This window comes from Corvus hawaiiensis, chromosome 3 (assembly GCF_020740725.1).
Source record: "Corvus hawaiiensis isolate bCorHaw1 chromosome 3, bCorHaw1.pri.cur, whole genome shotgun sequence".
Classification (NCBI taxonomy): domain Eukaryota; kingdom Metazoa; phylum Chordata; class Aves; order Passeriformes; family Corvidae; genus Corvus; species Corvus hawaiiensis.
Window position 1 is genome coordinate 118,436,408 of NC_063215.1, and position 19,501 is coordinate 118,455,908.

Here is a 19,501-nt window from a genome sequence, read left to right on the forward strand (position 1 = left end):
ACCATGAACCCACCGGGAGGAAATGACTCTGCTTTAAGCAGAGCTAAACTGGGTGTAATACAGTTTTCCATGTTTTATAAATCACTTAGAGTTTAACAGTAAATTATGAGGACAAAAGAGATTGAAAAGGAGAGTGAGTAAAGAAGCATCCAAACAGCAGGAGCAGCTACTGTATAACAGGTGAAAAAAATAGCAAAATGGACTGATTATGTCTGAACATCCATCCTTCTGAAGCAACTGCAGGTTAGAAATCATTGCTTGTGTTATATGGCTTTGAAAACAAGGCTGATGCAGAAAGCTCTGGAGGAAAATGTGAGACCACCACATAGATCAGAACAATGCCAGTGTAAAGAACAAAAAAAAAAACGGAACCAGAGAGAGCCAGCAGATTGTCCAGCTGTAAAGAGCAGCGTTGAAATCCAGAGGAAGCTTTCATCAAAGGCTGACTTAAGTACAAAGGTTCAGACCTAACTAAGAAGCAGCTCATTTTTTGTTGCTCCAGAGCAAGACCTGTCCCCCCAGATCTGAGCGAGCGAGTGAATGTTCTCTTGCTCAGCTGAACGAGGCAGTGGCACAGTCTGCCCACAGATGGGGAATCTCACAAGTAGCGACGAAGCCATTAGATAACATATTGGAGTGACTCTGCTGAGCAGGCTGAGTGCCTGCTCAGTGAAAAAAAGAGAGGAAGAGAAAACACTGTGTAATTATACACCCACCCCGTTCTACTGTCTCATTCTTTCTTTCTGTCTCCAACAACATTAGGCTTCTACACCTCTTTCCTGAGCATTTTGTGGCTCATCTCTCTAACAGGTGATGACCCATTTGCATTAAATAACCTTCCATAGAAAGCTACAGGTTTCATGACGGGACGCTCCTTCCTGTTGCTGGAAACGTGGACCAGCCTTGTAGTGAGCTGATCCCTCGATCAAAAATGTTTGTTCATCTTATTCCTTGTATCGCACAAAAAGTGGAACTAGGTAACGGGACAGTTTATTTGACATCATTGATTATGGCTTAATGATGACTGGAAATCCAGCTGTGAAACTGCTGGGCTTGTCTGCAAGTCAGATACAAGGAGATATATTTTTCAGGTCTTGGCATGTTTAGCATTTTGGGATGAACAATTTATCTACCTGGGTTCATTCTGCTGCTCCCAGAACTGATTGTATATTAGCATGTCTCGTGAAAATCATGCGTGACATTACTCTTGCATCTATATATTGAAAAGAAATGAAACTGGGGCTGGATAAAAGCCCTTTGAAGTCGGTGGAAATGTCTCCCATCAACTTCAATATGAACAGATAGAAACATAGAAATATAGGATTGGAAAGACCTCCTGGGTCACTGAGTCAGTCCTCTGCTGTCTCCTGCACTCCTTCATATAATCCCTTCTCCGTTGGTTGTTTCTCTTTAGCCTGTCTAAGGCTGAGGATGTGCTCAGCATATTGCTGAAATTGTCATCCAGAATGAGATTTCTTCATTACAGGTAGCCAATGGCTCCTGCGTGTTTGATTTGTCAGCTCTTACAGGCGTGAACAATTCCCAGCGCGTCATCTTAAAAACGTAGTCAGGTGGATGAATGCAGGTGTCGGGAAGACCGAAGGGGGTACAGGGCTATCTGTATTCAGTCTGTGTGTTTGTCACGACTCTGAATACTCACATCACCATTTCCAGTAAGTGGTGGATGGGATTCTTCATCCTTGCAGCAAAGAGTGGGGACTGATTGCAACAAAATGAAAGGACCCCAGTTTTGTGGGAACCTTAAAAGTTATAGGTAAAGGAAGTTCAGGTTCTTTGGATTCTTTTTTATTTTTGCACAGTGTTCTGAATGCTGAAAGTGAAAAGAAATTGTTGAAAGGTAGAACTACGAAGATTTCATGCCATTTTATTCAATGCCAATTATTTATAAAGAGAAAATAGAAGAGAGGGCTGGAAAGGGTTAAAATTAAAAGCTGTTTCTAAGGCCTGCAATAATAATACAATAGACTGGTGGTAGCCACAGGCAGAATTTACTGTCCTTGGTCTAGTGAACCAGTATTAACCCTTCAAGTGTCCATGATGGCTCCGTGCACAGTGTCACTTTCTGCTCCAGTGTATGGATGTATGCTTTCTGTCAGATTGCTCAATTAATTATAATTGTCCTACCTTTAAAGGGATGGCCCTGGGCATACTAGGGGGTGTGGCCCTCATGGGGTTTTATTTCAAGCCATATCCTACTGTCTCTCACTCAGTCAATGAATCTTACTCATCAATATTTAATGACACAAGTGTAGCTTCCTTTTTTTTTCCCCCCTTTTAAATTATTCTTCTACACAGCTAGACAGGTGCATTGTCTTCCCGTTACGTTCTGGTGACAGAGAAGATGCTGCCTTGCTCTGTGTTAGCATCTAAGAAAGAGGTGGCTAGAGCCACCCAAAATTTTGAGCGATGGGCATTACAGACCTCTTGTTCTGCCTCTGAGATGTGACAATAAGTGTCTCGCTACAGATTCATTACCCAACAGGTATTCATCAGCTTCAAAGCTGCTTTTACCAGCTGCAGCACATGGGAAGAAATCTGTTTTAAGGAACAGGGCAGGAGAGACATCTCAAAGACTGTCCTTATTTTATTCTATAGTGCCATCTCAGCTGCTCTGAAAGCTACCAGTGACACATATTGTGCTGTTCACACCTTGGTATACTCTTGGACAAGAACCACATCCTGTGTATTATTGATATTTTATGACAAAGTAAAGCAATTTTAAAACATCAGGCTGCCCATCTGCTCTGAACTACTTTTCACAATATTCAAAATAGATGTGTTTCCCTTTTCTGTTTTCATATGAGTGAAATGCAGACCACAGTTAGGTTATGAGACTGGGGGCCGGGAATTTTTCTACTTTTAATCCTGTCTCTGACATTGATTCCTTCATTAGCCTTGGGCAAGTCATTTCACTTGGATATATTCGAATCACCACATCTATAAAATGGAGATGCAGTGAGGTGTCATGGAGATTTATTAGGCTGTGTCTGCAGCATACTTTGAAGAAGTCAAACCTTATACACCTGTTAATGAATGGAATTTTAAAATATGAATGAAAACATTTTCTCGTTTCAGAAGCCCAAGTTCTGAAGGAGCGTCCCGCAGACCCGTGACTCCTGCCACAGTCAGCAGGTACGATTTTACACTCACTGTGTAAACTCATCCAGGAAAAATTACCTGGAACTTAACATTGTGGCAGCAACATGCCAGACAGCTTCCTGGTCAGAAATGTGTTGTTATTGATGGATATCTTATTGTCCCTGAGAAATGAAAAAAAAGCAGTTTTTACAGTTAAAAAAATCTCCAGGAGTTGTTTAGGGAATTGGTGCTCTGGGACTGGAAGATATACAGGAAAATTAGATTCCTGCATCATTTGATCACTGAGGAGTAAAATGCTAGGCTTGCATGAGTGTTTTGCTCCCAGCTTCAATGAAGCCAAGATCTCATCCAAGTGACTGGTAAGCTTTGGTGGGAGACTTGGAGGGCTTGGAGCCTTTCCTGGTAGCTTGGCCCTGGTGAAGGTCAATAATCAGTGGAAGTGTCGTTAGCCTGAAGAGGAGCTTGTGAGATGAGCTGGTCCCATTCTGTAGTGCCTGCATTGACTCAGAGTTTTGGTGTGGGCAGAAAGGCATTAAAAAGGATGTGTGGTCCTGTCTGCCTCACCAGCCTGAGCCACACACCTGGGGATGAGACACAGCTCAGCTTTGGCACCGGCCAGAACCGAAACAAGCCGCTGCCAAACTTACATTGTCTTTACTCATGCCGGACTTTCTGCAGACGAGAATAAATCCCCTCCATGACTAATCTGTGCATGACTCACCAACTGTATCACAGCGCAGACCTCGAGGAGCTGTGGGAAACCACGGTGCACTGAGGCATGTTTGAAATGAACACTGACCCCTCTCAGCAGCCAGCAGGGTTCCCACAGAAACTCGGGGCACGAGGTGGTTTCTGCACAGCTGGGGCAGTGGGGGCACAGTGTGGTGCCCAGCCCTCCTGCTGCCCCCCTGCTCTGCCACTTCCTGGCCGGTCCCTGAGGCTGCCAGCTCCCAACCCATCATTGCTGCTGGTTTCCCAGCATCTCTGCCCAAAGCAGTGTTGCAGGGATTTTGAGGAGACCTCATGGAGCAAAGTGGTACAGCTGAGAATGGGAGCAGGTGATTGTGAGCTCAGTCTAAAGAGAGGAAGACACCTCACTTAGGAAACAGGGTGTAAAGGTGTTACAAGGAGATAGAGCAGCAATAGGAAGGGTGAGTCTCCTGTGGAAGATAAAGTAACCCACAAAAGTCATGGTGCAATGATAAGATCAAGTTCATCTTAGTCACCCAGAGCAGTTTGAATTAAGCTCTTCCCTGTCCTGGCATATCTAACACGCAGAGCTCAGCCGTGGCTGTTTCCTATGAGGAAAGCTGACAACTTGCTTCTCCAGCCCCTGCTTAACTTGATAGTCATAACCAAACCCATCATTTCTCTTAACATGTAATAATACAGAAAGAATATTTGAAAAGTCAATAATTTCCTTGCCTGGTCTAGTTGTAACACTATTTTAAAGCCTGTGCTCAGGCCTTGCTACTCACTGAGCACAAAGCAGCTGGGAGTGTTTCAGAGGGAGCTTGCCTAGCCCTGGGGGAATGGGTGAAGAGGGTTTTTCTGTGACTTGTTTGCAAATCCCTGTGGCTGTTTTGAGGAGAGGCTCGTGGGATTTTACACTGTCATGTACATCCATTCTGACTCGGAAAGATGGCTTCTGTCCAGGGTTTGGCAAAAAAAAAAAAAAAAGAAAGGAGGGGCCCCCTTCAAAGGCTGAGTTTTGCTGGTTTAGAAATAAAATGTGGCTAATGAAACCGCCATTCGCACATCCTTGCAGTGCTCCTCTGCCCATTCCTACATTAAATAAGGAGGCTAAGGAATGAACGCAAATGTATCCAAGTTTGTTATGGCAGACTGATGGTAATAAGAGAGCATTGGGCTCCAGAGGCACCTGGAAGTGCAGATAAGATCAGATCAGGTCAGAGAGGGAGCCTGGCAGCCATGGTCCTGCTCTGTGGAACGTGGTGAGCTGCAGCCCAGCTTGCCAGGAGCAGGTGCCACTGGCCTCTCTTCAGCTCTGCACCCTGCCAGTGAGGGGCCAGGTCCTTTCCCTGGGAGACCATGGGCTGTAGAGGAGGAAAATCACAAACAGAAGTCGCTATTTCCACTTTCCTCGGTATTCCACTGTGCCCCAAGTTGCTGCTTGCTTGCTTAAGCTTCAGGCTGTTTGGTTTTCTCTTTTCTGAATTTGGTGGTGTCATTTCCACACTTGAAGCCTGTTTCACCATGTTTCTGGCAAACCCCTTTGGTTAGACTCGTTTCACCACATCATGATCTCTTTTTATAGCCCACATCTGCCAGGAGAGCTTTGTCATTCATTGTCTTCCTCCCTACTGCGTTCATTTTCAGCTGGCACAAAATGTCCTTGTGTTTCTGAAGTAATGCAAAGCCTCCTGGCTCAGTGGTCAGAGCAGAAGGGATAGAGGGAGCGTAGTCCTTACACCACTGGGTGTAAGTGGTGTTCAGAAGTGGGGAAGAGGAGGAAAAAGATCCTCAGCACGCACAAAGTAGGCTATGGGACTTCCCTTTCAGTGGCATGCCTTCAAGAGATAGCTGCCCCAGGCACCTCCAAGTTTACCTGTGTCCACTCCTGGCTCATTCTGGTGGAGGGGAGCTTTTCCCCAGGAGCAGTTCCACACTTGCGATTTTCAGGGCTGCATTTTTCCTCCCTTTCCCTGTTACTTGTCTTGTTATGGATGAGAACCGTGTCGGTGCGAGCAACTGTGTTTAAACTTGGGACAGAACTGAAGCACAGCTGTGTTTTTGTCACTGGGTTTGTATTGCCACAGTGCAAGTGTACCAGAAATATGTAATAATACATGTAAAATTGTTCAATTGCTGTTTTGTTGACAAGGTGGCATTATCTATGGCAGAATTCATGGATACTTTGTACAAGGGCAAAAGGGGGAACAAAAGTCCTTCTGACCATGGTTTCGCCACAGTCTCTTAGTTGGACCATGTTTGACAAAAGGCTTTCTTGAAGCTCTTTGGAGAAAGTTTACAGGATTTTTCAGCAAACTTGTTTGGGGTGAATCCAGGATGGCTGGAAATTCGGGTATAAAATTGAGGTTTTGCGTAATGTCTGCTCAAAGTCACATCATGGTTGTGGTTGCTCCTCACTTTAAGAGCTGAAACCATTTTCTAGGCACAGATCATCTCCATTTTCCAGAAACTTGGGCACAGGTGGACCAAGGTCAGAATTTTATATGGGAGCAACACTTATATTCCAGTTGCTAGGGATGGATTTGGATTCCTGATTTGAAGTACCCCTTTTTGACATTTTTATAGTTGTGTGACTGCCTTGAAAGCAAGGAGCAGATTCCCTTTGGCCTTGGTGGTCTCCAGAGGAGAAACCCCACTGAGATAGTGGAAAGGAAGATATGGGAGCCAGAGCTTTGCTCTTCGCCACCAGAGCCTGCCTCGCTCCTCTGTATCTCACTTGTATAGAGACAAATCAAAATTCAGGGACTTGTGCCACACTCTCTTCATAATGCATGTGTACAAATATTTGCATGCAGCAGTGGTTCAAAGGTGCCTGGAGATAGTATCTTAACTGTGGTGCTTTCCCAGACCATTGCTGTGCTTTGCCTTTGTGAATAAAGGCAGTAGTGTCTGCAGTCAGGAGATCTCTCATATAGATTTAATCTGGCTGTTTTCCTCCCTAGGGAGCAGAGTTGAGGATAGTGAAGTTCAAGGTAGCGTGTGTTGGAGTTTTGCAAGCAGAATAGACATGGAAATTTGAAGCCTAAATTGCACATTCCAGTCTTCTTATGGAAATGGCGAGCAAAGAGGAAGCAGAGCCTTTGGTACTGATCGTGTGCCAGTTTTTAAATACCAGTGCAGATCCAGAGAGTTTCTTTCTAAACACCCCGTGTGTGTATGTGCACACAGGCACAGGCGCTGGTGTGGATACACACCTCTGTGTGATGTTTATAAACAGTGCACCACCCCTCTCTGCTTATAGATCCCATTGATGACTGCTTTATTCATCTCGTGGCAGACCCATTTAAAGGAAAATGCGTTCCCCATTTCCTTGCGACTATAAATTCCCTGCTATGGGGAAGTAGCAGAGTGCTCTAGCTGTACCTCCATGGCGAAATGCCCTGTTGAGGAGAGGAGTATTATACAGGGAACAATTGACAGCCCTTCACTTCAGTGGGTACATTTCTCTGTACAGCTGCATCACCACTAATGATAAATGAGTAATGTTTGATAGCTGGCTCCGTTGCCTGACAGCTACAGTTTTGGCCAGAGGGCCACGACAGGCTTTAGACTTCTGTTCAAAATGAGTTAAACATATTAGGTATTACGAAGCCACAGAAGCCTCGAGAATGAGTGCTGAAATGAGTTATCAAGGTATGCTCCTGGGTACACAACTTGCAAAGCAGATGTCATTCTAATAATGTGTGATATAGAACATGTCTGGCCTAAACCCTGCTGGATGAAATATGAAGCCCCGTTGGTGATATTTAATACCATTTTATGAGGTGCCATCTTATAAAGACAATGCCCGCCTTATGTGGAATGCTTAAGGTATTTTGCCAAAGGCACTGGGAGGTATCTGAGCTAAGTAGAATTTTTATTATTTTATAAGCCTTTACTTTGTAATATTTCTGTTTCTACATTATTGTGGTACTAGCTGCACTAACCCTTTGTCTAGTGAACTTCATGAGCAGTTTGCTGATAGATTGACTGATAGCCACGGCTGCCTGTGGATGTAAAGGCCAGTTCCTACCTAAATATATTCCTAGCAAAAAAATAGAGTAAAGTAGAAAGCAGACTTCAAAAGGAAATAAAGCTTTACAGGAGGCACTCTTGGAAAAGAGGTCCTTGAAGCTATGAGATGCAGAGGTTTAGGTGTTTTGTAAGGGAGCGAGGCTTGGCAAGGTTGTGCGTTTGTGTATTACAGCTGCAACATTCATTTTGTCTTGAATTCCTGTTGTAAACTTTGACTTCTTGTTGAGATTCCTGGGTCCCTTTGCCGATATCCCAAGGACATACGTCGAGTCGCTTAGTTTCGGGAAGATGATGAGTGTTTTCACTCTCCAGTTCTCTCTTTTATTTACATATTTTAATTTAAGGCTGCATTTGTGGAACCAAATTGCCCCCTTGTTCAGGTCTGTTGGAAGGCGGAGGCAGAGGGAGTGCAAGCAGTTATTCTGAGCAAATTAGGTATCTCCTCCCTGGGATGCAAAGCCCGTGCTGACAGCGCTGCAGCGTTAAAGACCCCAGTGGGGGTGGTACTTACATTGCAGCGATGCTGAGTCAGTGCAAATGGGCTCAGTGCTCAGAGCCCATCGCTGCTGCTGGAGGATCTGGTCCACTGCAGCAAGGGAGTAGTTTTCTTGTCTTAATCCTACATCGTTCTGTATCTCACAGTTCTTCTAGTCTTCCATGCTTCTCTGTCTTGCCTCTCCTGAGAAAATAGTGCCCATGACCTAGAAAGCAGCCACTTCCTAGAGCATTCACTAGGGAAGGCTGATGTGGCCCAGCTTTTGCTCAGTGGTTTGATCCAGCAGGGTGTCTCTTGCAGGGCAGGCCAGGGTCCCTATTTCTCCTGCCTTGAGGGTCTCCTGCTCAGCCATGATCCAGCTTGATGAGCCTCATAGAACCAGGTCCCTGGGATTATTTCTGCTGATTTGCTTCTCTGAATAAACATCAGCACTAAAGAAATTGCTCAGCTCAGTGTGCCAGTGACCACCACATAGAATTTCCAGCTAGAAAGACATCCCTGTGCTAAAGTATGTGGCGGTTCTTGCTCTTAATCCTCACTCTCTCCTTCTGCCTCCCCGGGTAAGTGATCTCTCAATGTGTGGTAGTGCAGCCTGATGCGAGGAGGTGTTAGGTTAATTCCCTTTGATAAAACCCTGCTAACTTTTTTTTGCCCTTGAAAAACTTGTTTTCCCTTCCAAATGCATCATCCTGTGAGCCCAAGGTTTGCAGATATTCAGATTCATCTTCCTTTATACCATAAACATGCCAGATATATATAATCCATTTGGACACTGGCAAGTGATGACTATCAGAGGCAGAATGGGTACTGAGGGGCCCATAGTTATACAGTAACATCAGCTTGGCAGCAGCTCATCCATCGTGCTGGATGATCTGTCCATCTCCCTGCCTATGGCTTGTAGCACATAAAATACAGAGCAAAAGTCAGACCAAATATTCTGCGTGCGATGCTCGTCGCATCTCAGCCCGGCTCTTCTAGCCTCAGTTTTAAATGCACTCGTGGACCAACTGTCTGGTCGAGACACTGCTTTTGAAAGAAACATGTCTCAGAAATTCCTGAAAGTTGCTGCTCAGTGTGTGACATGTCAAGTTACATCTGCTGTGTCACGAAACATCAGCGTGTTGCGAAAGACCGTAATGAAAGGTGACAAGACATGCTGTAAACAGTTTCGGTCGATGTTTTTATTTATCCCAGAGCAAATTTCATGCAATATCACAATCGTGGGGAGAATTCAGCTTCTGTTCCATCACTCAGCAAAACTTTTTTCTGTGCTGCTCTGTCGACTGACCCTGAACATTTCGGGTGTGGAGGTAGGTCAGCCTTGAAGCCGAGTGCTCTCAGGATCACCGCCCCTGCCCCAGCGCACGTGGTGGTGGGTCTGTGCCCGGCAGACCCCAGGGACCCTTGAGGGGTCAGGAGTGCTGGGGTAGCATTTCCCCCAGCCTCAGTTGTGTCCCACCACCCACCCAGGTGCTGTGTGGGGAATTCCTTCCCTGTTCCCCAGAAAACGTGTGGCCGGGCACAGGGCTCCGTGGAAGGAGCTGTGTGGGATAACTCAGGGTTCCCACGACATGCCAGGGCCCTTCATGGGGCTTTCTTTGCCTCTCAGAGAAAGCTCATAAACCCATTTGCAAATCCTCCGTTTGAGTTGTACAGGTGGCTCATGTTTGTCGAGGTTTTCTACTTGGAGCTCATTTCCTTAAAATCTGTCCTTATGTTTGCTAAAATCCACACAGTCCCTGTTCCAAGCTGCACGAGGCTTTTAGCTCCTTTTTTCCTCTCAGCATTTTTTGCCTATATTGTTGCAGGAGTCAAATGGGGAAATGCACAGAGCTGGGAGATTAAAGATGTAAATTTTATAAACAGAAATCAAAGGTCCTAAATCCTGAGCAAAGAAAAGCCTACATAAGTATGAACATTAAAAAACATACATAAATAGTACTTCAAGGCTGAATGTGTTAAATTATTCAACAGTTAAGTCATAAGTGTTCTTAAACTTAAGTATAAAAATGCCCTTGACAATATTTCATAGCTGTGCATTTCTTTAAAATATTTAGCATTCTCATTAAAGAGAATGACTTTATTTTATATATTAGTTACATTCCTGCTTGTTAATATGAAGGAATTTAGTAGCAAAGAGCATTCTTATGTATATAAGCCAAAGACAATTTACATATAAAGTTGGACGACTATTCACTTTTTATTTATTCTTGGATCATCTGCATCCACGCAGAGCTATATAGCATTTAAACAAATTTGTTCCTTAATGTGTAGTATTAATATCTCCTGCCCCAAAATATCATTTGCTAATGCCATTGCAGAGACAGGTTCATTCAAAGCTACATGGAAGTTCTTGCCTTTGAAAGACTTAATGAACCTTACATTTTTGGTATACTGCACAGTGTAATGCCTATTACATATTCATTGCCAGAATGGAAGATTTCCTTTAACTCTGAGCTTCCTGGTCTAGTTCACTGTAAAACATTGTCAAAAGTCACAAGAGACTTTCGCTGAAAATTGTGACTCTTGATAGCAGGATGTAATGGGGAGGTTTAGAATAGAAGAACCAGTGGTATATGGGCCCAGGGGGAATCGTTCTGACAGACAAATGGATGGATAATACAGTTTTTGACATAATGGGATGAAAAAGTTTATGCCAGAAAGAACTGAATTAAAGTTATTACTTTGAGGAAATTTTGAAGTTCTCAAGACCAGCAGTATTACCTGCGTGCATTTCATTTTACTGCATCTCTGCATAACAGGTTTTTAAACAGGGTTGGTTTTGAATTGATTTGTAAGCTTACTAACAAATCTTCCAATCAAAATTGTAGTCACTTTCTTGGAAGTAACCCCAGTAACATAATTTTACAGGGGGTTGTTTTGGGAGCAGGATTTTTTGATCTCTCTGGTTTTTGCAAGTCCTGCATCATCGGTTTGCCTCTCAGCTCCCTTTTGTAAGGACAGCAAAACAAAAAAGGCTATTATTCTGCATTTTCCTCTGGAATAGTAGGAGGTTATTTTGTATAAGTTTCTTTTTCTCAGTGCTTTGTGAACTTTGGAAATTCACAGCTCTGAGATCCCCAAGCCCTGGTGAGACACAGAAGTCGGCTGATGCACAAACCATTGCAAACCCGATGCCTTAGTTAATCAAGGCCATCCAGAAAAAAAAAGAAAAAAAAGGGGGGAGGGGGGGACTGTACGTTTTTCTACTTGTTATTTTTAGGTGATGGCAGGGCTGGGCTGCCAGTCAGACAGGTTTTTGAGGGGTGCTGTTTGCATGTGTGCACCCAAGGGTTTGACCGCAGGTCTCTGGAGAGGGGACAGTGCAATAACAGCCGCTGCTCCCCGAAGTCTCTGCCTGAGCTGTGTTTCATTTTAGCTGGCAGGGACTGAGCCCACGGCTGAAATGGAGAAATAAGAGCGGCAGAGAGAGGCCCTCATAATGGCAGAGATGAAAAATGTGTTAGCACAGAACAATGAAGTAATGGTAAATCTGAGATGTAGGCACCAGTCACCACTTGTACCATGCTGTTGTCAGAAGTGTGTTGAGATATCGGAGAGAGCAGGCTGAGAAAGGGAAGCTAATTATACCACATTATTCACTTCTGCTCATTAGGTGTAGTACAAAGGCCCTGCTTTTTATGTATATATTAAAGTGCTGAGGACTACAGGAATAGATAACTTCACGTTTCTTTTGTCTCTCTAGTGGGTCAGTTCAGACAGAAAAATTGTGTTTTCACAGACATCCAACTTTCCATTCTGCAGAATTAGGGATTTCCTCCTGCATCACCTCTAACAAATAGAAAAAGACAACTCCCCTCCCTCTTGAAAGCCAGCAAGCAAAGCTCCTGTTCCCCGTGACAATTCCTCACCCAGTGCCTGTGTGAGGGTGTGTGGGATGGTTCCTGCCTTCTCTGCTCTGCTCAGCACAGGCACCAGTGTCCATGAAAAAGCTCTTCCTGCTTAAACCCTCTTCCCCACATAGCTCCAGGGGCAATTTGACAGCCCCAACCTTCTCCACTGCTGACATTCCTGCCTGGGTCACACTGTCCCCTCATGCTGCCACTTGTCCCTCCATCATCCTGAGACCACAGATACCTCTCCGGCTGAGTGTCAATGAAATGAATTCAGCCGTTTAATAAACTTTGGATGGTACACATAATACATTCTGCCTTAGATGTTTCACCTGCCTCACAATCCTCGTATTGCTTTCGGATCTGCAAATGAGCCATTAGGAAAAGATGAAGGGGAAGGCAGAGGATCGGTTTATTGAAATTATTTATATATGAGAAATACCTAACTTTCAAAATTCATGGCTCTTTAATGCTCAAGTCACAGAGAACACATTAAATCTAAGAGGAGAGGAACAGGTATTGCACTTCCACACTGAGGTGAATGAAATCAGATTTGGGCATTGAAACCTACCCTTCTCCACAATGAAAATTGCCTTGCTCTTCTAATTGTGAGCATCACAAAAGTCACTGCTTCCGTGAAATACCCTGCAGCTACACAAAAGGATAGACTGGAGAAGCACACATCTACCAATAAGTGGCACTGAGCATCTACTCCATTTCTCACACAGGTTGGCATATCTCTCAGTGGTCCATCTGGTAGAATTGGATGGCATTTATCAGGAAATAATCCAATTGTGGCATGCCAAAACCTGAACATGAAAAGTACTTGTGCCTAGTGTCAATCATTCACCCTCTGACAGTTCAATAAACATCCTTTCTGTGATGGTTTTCAGGAACACTGACACCCAAAATGCTGGAAACAATGCCAGAGATGGAAATGACAATGCTTCTGTGAAACATCAAAGGGGGCCGACACAACCTGGCATGGATTTTGCCAAGTGTTGCTTAGCAATACATCGTGCTTGTGGGCCACTGGCGTGTCAGGATTAGCTGCGAGGGGAGCGATATTCACACCTTTGCTGAGAATGCATCCTTCCCAAATAAAGCAGCACAAGGCAGGGAAGTGCAGCATCAGCAGGAGCAGGGGATGCCACAGCCACAATATACAATTCTAGGCTTCTGAAAAGCCATCTGCTCTCCGCACTTGTCTTCCTCGGGCGTGGAAAGGCAAAGTGCCTCATCCCAGTGCCATGGGGATGTGGTGCTGTCCTGCCCAGCTCGTGGGCTTGGAGGGTACGAGGAGGTTTCACGTCCTTTTTCTTTCAGAGGGGACTAAACTTTGCTACCAGCAGCTCATGCAGGCAGAATTTGACCTGGACTGGGTTGGCCTCTGGGCTCGCAGGATGGTGACAACATACGGGAAGAAAGATTGAACCTGGAATTAGGAGGTGAATGACCAATAGGACTCTCAACAAAATGGGAAATAGGGATGGTTATCTTAACAGCAAAATTGGTGGCAGCAGTAAAAGGATGCAAGGAGCTCTTGGTTACAAAAGAAAAAACTTCTTCACTTCCTGAATTTCCCAAGCAAGCCCCTCTCCCCCGGTGCCTGGATGTGGCTCTGCAGCCACCCCCACCCTGCAAGGGATCCTGAAGGGTAAAAGCAGCTTTTCCAGAACAACGAAGCATGTGCAGTGGCCAGAGGGAAAACATATTATTTGATATTGCAGGCACCACTTTGCCACTGAGGAGGAAACTGAATTGGGGGAAGTGAAATAACTTGCCTGAAGCCACCGACAGACCTGGGAACTAAACTCTGGCCTCCTTCATGTGCCAAATCCTGGAGCAGAGGCTCACGAGGTCTAACCAAATTGCCTTTTATCTGTGTGCCTGGTAAATGGGAGTGGGAGGAATGTCTGCATATCAAATCAGGGGTTTTTGTCCATCTCGAAATTCCAGGTTTTCAGATCCAGGAACCAACTGACACCTGGAGCACATAAACTGCCTTTTTGGTGTGGTGAGGACAGCCCTGCGGGTCCAAACACAGACATGCCAGCCGAGCCTGTCCAAACAGGGGCGCTGGGATCTGCTGTGAGTCCAGAGCCTGAGGGGAGGACAGGCTTGGGGAGGCACTTGTGGGGCAGTGCTGGGTCACCACTACCCCTGTTGGCTCAGGGCTGTCTAGTCTATAGACACCACAGTGGTGGAGGGGCTGCAAATTCCATGGAAAAGGTGCTTTCCAACAGAGTTCTCCGAACAGAAATCCTGAGGTGTGCAGATCCTTATATATACTTATGACAGTTTTCCAGGGAGAAGTGCAAGCTAACTCCATCAGTGCCTTTGAGCCTTGACTTGTTAATTGGCATTACTTCTAATTCCCAGCTATATTTTAAGGTATGAACCTAAGGAATTTTAAAGTCATTATGTGGGTGAGGGACTGATAAAAATAAATCCTTCAGGTTTGAAAGTGGCAGAGAGGGAATAAAAGGTGTTAAGAAATCCAGGAGTTTTCAGCCAATTGGTTCAAAAAAGCATCCGGGTGGACTGCAGCTCCTAGAGAAAGGTCACTGATACTACTCTGGATACCTCTTTTTATGAACTTTATGCATCACATAAAATAAATTTAAAGCAGTTTAATTTAACAGTCTAATTAGTCATGGTTTTTCCATCTTGTCTATTTAACTATACACGGAACAAAGAGAAAGACACAGGGCCAAATTCGGAGCTGGCGCAAATCAGCTCTACAAGTCGAGGAAGTCATTCCTGCTCATCCAGGGCTGAATACGGATGCCAGTGGCCAAATTTGTCCCTGGGAGTAATATCCCCTGTGTCTGGAGACTTGAATTTGGCTGCCAGGAATTAATTCTCTGCAGAGCAGATCCTTGGGTTTCAGTGTTCAGAGCTTGAGCCAGGCGAGCTGAAATGTGGGTTGAACACTCAGCAGAAATGGCTTAAAGACTCGACATAGTTTGGAACAAAACTTTTCTGTGTGTTGGCTTTGCAGAGACTCCCGCACGCATTTCCCTTCACCTCAACCGACTTAATTCACACCCGATTTCGCTTTAAATTTCAGCGTTCATATAATCTCATGATCTCCGGCAAAGAGCAGTCACATGAGTGCACCCTCCACTGAAGAGAGCGTCTCTCCACTGCCTTTGATGTGGTTGCACTGGTTATGCCATTGCACTAGGCCGGCCTCGCTCTTCAGCTCATGCACAGAAACCCACAGCATTAGCCAGCCCTTGATGCAGGGACGTAAATTGATCCACCTTTACGAAGGTGAAGTTTCTGAGCAGATTTCCAGCTCATAAAGTCTTAGGCCGGCTAAAGCCTAGACCTCCAAGTCCATGGTTATATCGTGGTATTTGGGAGGGTTGTGACCCCACTGCTGGCTTTCACTGACGGAACAAATTATTTTTCAAATGTTGTGGATTGCAGCAGAAACCTGCCTCCTGCCAGTCAAGGTGTTTGCTTTGCGGTGTCCTTTTACAAGAGCATGTACTGGGGCAGGTTGCCATCTGATGCTGGCGGGCACTGGAGGGACTTGGGAGGGGACTGAGGTAGCTTAGCCACGTGTCACCCCAGCCCCGAGGGACACGAGTCCCTTCCAAATGGCTCTTTCCAAAGTTCCTGCAAGGTACCATTTCCCCAGCCAAAAATAACTGCAACAAACAACATGAACACAATAAAGAAATTCAAATATGTCTTAAACTACCTAATAATTAACCACGTTCAATTAGTCTCCAGGGTTTTCTGTGCTGCTGTGTGGTCTCCCTGGAGGCACCACCAGCACCACAGCGGTGAGTTAATGAGTTCTGGTTGTGTCTTGTCCGCACACTCAGCTGCCTCACCGTGTTCCGCCTCTGGCCCAATGCTCCTAGGAAGAACACCCACTTCAGAGGACTTTCTCCCTTTTCCTGCTGGAGGCTGATGAAAGGCTGGGTCCTCCCCTGTAATGCATTTACCAGGGCTCTGCAGGGCTGTGTGAGTTCAGGGCTCAGCAGCGTGCTACCCCATGCCCCTTTGTGGGCTTACAACTGAGCTTGCCTGCTTGGTTGCAGGGTGAGGATCCCCATATCTGTCACGTAAAGCCCAGGTCTCTCTTTAGACAATGCAGTTTCAAGAGTTTGGCTTAATTCTCTCATTGGGGAGGTCTGTAGACATCAGTAACTCCTGCCAGATCTGGCATCTCTGTAAGTTACTCCTGTTTGTTCTGAAATTTGATGTCACCAGACCATCAGGCCTTTTAGCACATCCTTCTCTTACCTTTAATTCATGTTTCATTTAGCTTTTGCACAGCAATACTCTTCCCAAAGTTTTTTGAAGCTCTGATTCTGTTTTTTTATCCCTCTTTCCTTCAGGTTCAGCCAGAAGCAGACCCTGTGTCTCAACAAGAAATTGCATTTTCTCGTGAAACGCTGTACAATCCCAATGGCACTGCAAGAGAGCTCCCAAAGGGAATCATGAGCGGGAAGGAAAGGGACCCTGTGGATATATCCAACACACTGGGCATTAGCCCAGCTTCCGAGTGCACCTCTCTGTTAGGTAATGGAAATGTTCTCTTATTTCCTGTCTATGTAAACACCTGTATGACAGGATGAGGCCTGCATCGGCTCCTTCAGCCCTGCTCTGTTGGGAGCTTCCATCTTTAGCTTTTCCATTTCCTTATAGTACCTGGATTTTTTTTCCACGATACCACTGGGATTAGCCCCACACTGACTTGTGCACCATTGCTGGACCTTCTTTTTCCTCTGGGGGCTGTGTCTCCCCATACCCAGAGGCACCAGCAGTGGTGCCAGGAGGGCCCAGTGCCGGCACTGTTGCTGCTGCTGCTGCCAGCATTTTCCTTTCCCCACGCTCCACATCCCCTCTCCTGTGTCATTTCCCACAGTGGATGGTTTAATGCACTGTTTTCTGCAGACTCCCAATTTCACTGCCTCATGCTGTCTGGGCTGGGGGCTTTTTTCTTGCAGTACTTTGCATAAAGCTTCTCACGGTGCTGCTTTCCAGGAATTCTGTTCTGGACACGATGAATTCCTCTGCGTGGCAAATTTTAATTGTTTTATCATGGAATTTTTTTTTCCCTGAGTTTTCCAATCTCTTTCCCTGGTGTTTTGCCTCAAATCCCAGCCATAATATGTTCCTTCTAATAAGGGATTCCAACCTGACAGTTGCAAGATTGGCACTGCCACCACACATTACAAAATCTGGAGTTTGCACCGTGTTATCTTTTTCTACGGAAAAATAAGACACTGGCATATGGCATCTCTCAAGAGAGTGGAGGCTGAGAGTGGGAGGCCAAGAGAGTGGAGGCTAAGAGATTTGGAGGCCAGTAATGGGAGCTGAGAGAAGAGAGGCCAAGATTGGGAAGCCCAAAGAATGGAGGCTGAAGGATGCCATAATCTGCTCCCCAGCCATGCTCTTGCTGTTTTTTCCCTACATTTCCTCAGTTTCCCACTCAGTAGCCACTGACCTGCACTTGTGTGTGATTCCCCATACCTGAGGTGAGGGCAGGAGCTGCCTCAGCTGGCTCACTGCAGCTCCAGACTCTGAGCAGGCCCCTCGGCTCCGAGAGGATCATAACCCCTGAGTTGTGTCTAATCAGGCAGCATCTGAGATTAATTGTGAGGGCTTTCCTCTACCCACCCACAGAGATAAATGCAGAGGAGCCAATTTGGTAATTGCCTTGAGTCCTGGTGTGCTTCTGAGTTGTTCCTGGGCCAGGATAAGGCTGGGTGAGGGAATATTTGCAGAGACATGAATGGAGCATTTACTGTGGCCCCAGCTCATAAAGATACCAGGGTGTCTTTAATGGGGCAGAGCTGGGGATGTCATAGGTGAGCACCATGATGCTGTAAATAAAAGAATCCCCTGCCCTGGCTTTGCTTAGACTCCCTCTTGCTTTCAAACAGCTCTGGAACTCGCTGCTGAGGTTTCCCACATCTCTCTTGAACCAGAAAGAAGGGGCAACTGTTTTGACTATCCCCATTGAACTGGCTGTACCTCAGAAGTGATCTTGTGATGAGGACTTAGCTGATAATGCCATCACCCAAAGGTGAGGTGCTCGTGTTTTTGGCTAACCTACAGCTTTGCCAGGATGGCGCAGGACATATGTTGCTGTGTCATCCAAGATGCTGGGGTGGAAAGACGAATAAAGGATGGCACGGGAGCAGATTGGTGCTTTACTGGCTGTGGGTAGGTAGAGAAGGGAAAAGCAGCCTTGGCACCTGTTAGTAGCCATTAAAAACTCCCATGTTCTACTAATCTGTGCTCGTAAAAAGGCCATCTGCTAATGCTCAAAGGTCATTAAGTTACCAGCCCTGTTTACTCCTCCTGTGCTGCTGGGCCAAGCCTTTCTCAGAAAAGAGGGCTTAAATGGTCATTATGGTGGCGCCTGCTCATGCTGCCGGGTGGTTAAGGCTCTGTCAGTATTTTCATTAGAAACCCAGACTTTCAGGGCTTTTTCAACTTGGCCATTAAAGCATTTGCTTCTCACTGCCTGGCTGCGCTTTGGAGAGGGAAGTTTCGTGTTGGATTTGTTTGTGATGAAACTGCTTATGGTCTTTATGTTTTCCTTATGAGAAACAGAGGGAAAGCATAGGAAACAGAAGCCCACTTTGTGTGCAGCTCTAGGGGCTGTGCTGGGTGTCGGTTTTGGGGTTACAGCAGCGTGGTCTGCCCATATAAATTATACTGTCCCCAAGCAGGCACCGTTTGTGTCTCACACAGACCCAGCACTACAGGTGGCTTAGGGAAGAAGCTGAGGCCTGGACTGTGAGTTGCCTTGATTTCATAGGTTTCAGTCAAACCTTTAAGGTTACATTAACATAGTTTTCTTGTGGTTAAATGGAACTATCAAAAACTTTGATAATTCTTTTTTCCTTCTGAGACTTCCCAGCGATAAAATAAGATGTAGCTGCTCAAGTTTTTATCCTTCATTTCTGATAATGATGGTGTCTGTCTCATAAAAACCTGCCTTTTATCTTCCCCAATTAGCTGAGCTGCTGCACCCTTGTGCTGGGAAGTTCTGAGTGCACAGCCAAAGCATCCCCTCCCCAGCTCTGTGGGGCCAAGCTGTCCACAGCACCCACCCTCCCGTCCCTGCTCCCATCGGCACCAGTTTAACCTTTTGCTTTCTGCATAGCACAAAGAAGAAACCTGGGTCAATGAATAATGAAAGCTCATTTGAAACCTGGACTCTTAGAGTTTGGTCTCTGCTGCCTTTTATTTTAAGTGGAACTTCTTTCACAGATCTCTCTTTTTTTTTTTTTTTTTTTTTTTTTAAGTATTTTTTTCTGGTTAA

The 19,501-nt window shown here is 45.5% G+C and overlaps 1 long non-coding RNA gene across 1 annotated transcript; it reads left to right on the plus strand.

The window, feature by feature from the left end:
• The first annotated feature begins 3,094 nt into the window (after positions 1–3,094).
• Positions 3,095–18,229, plus strand: LOC125322695. Its single transcript, XR_007202161.1, has 3 exons — positions 3,095–3,153; positions 16,560–16,743; positions 18,111–18,229. It is a non-coding gene; the product is annotated as an uncharacterized LOC125322695 (long non-coding RNA).
• The last annotated feature ends 1,272 nt before the right edge of the window (positions 18,230–19,501 follow it).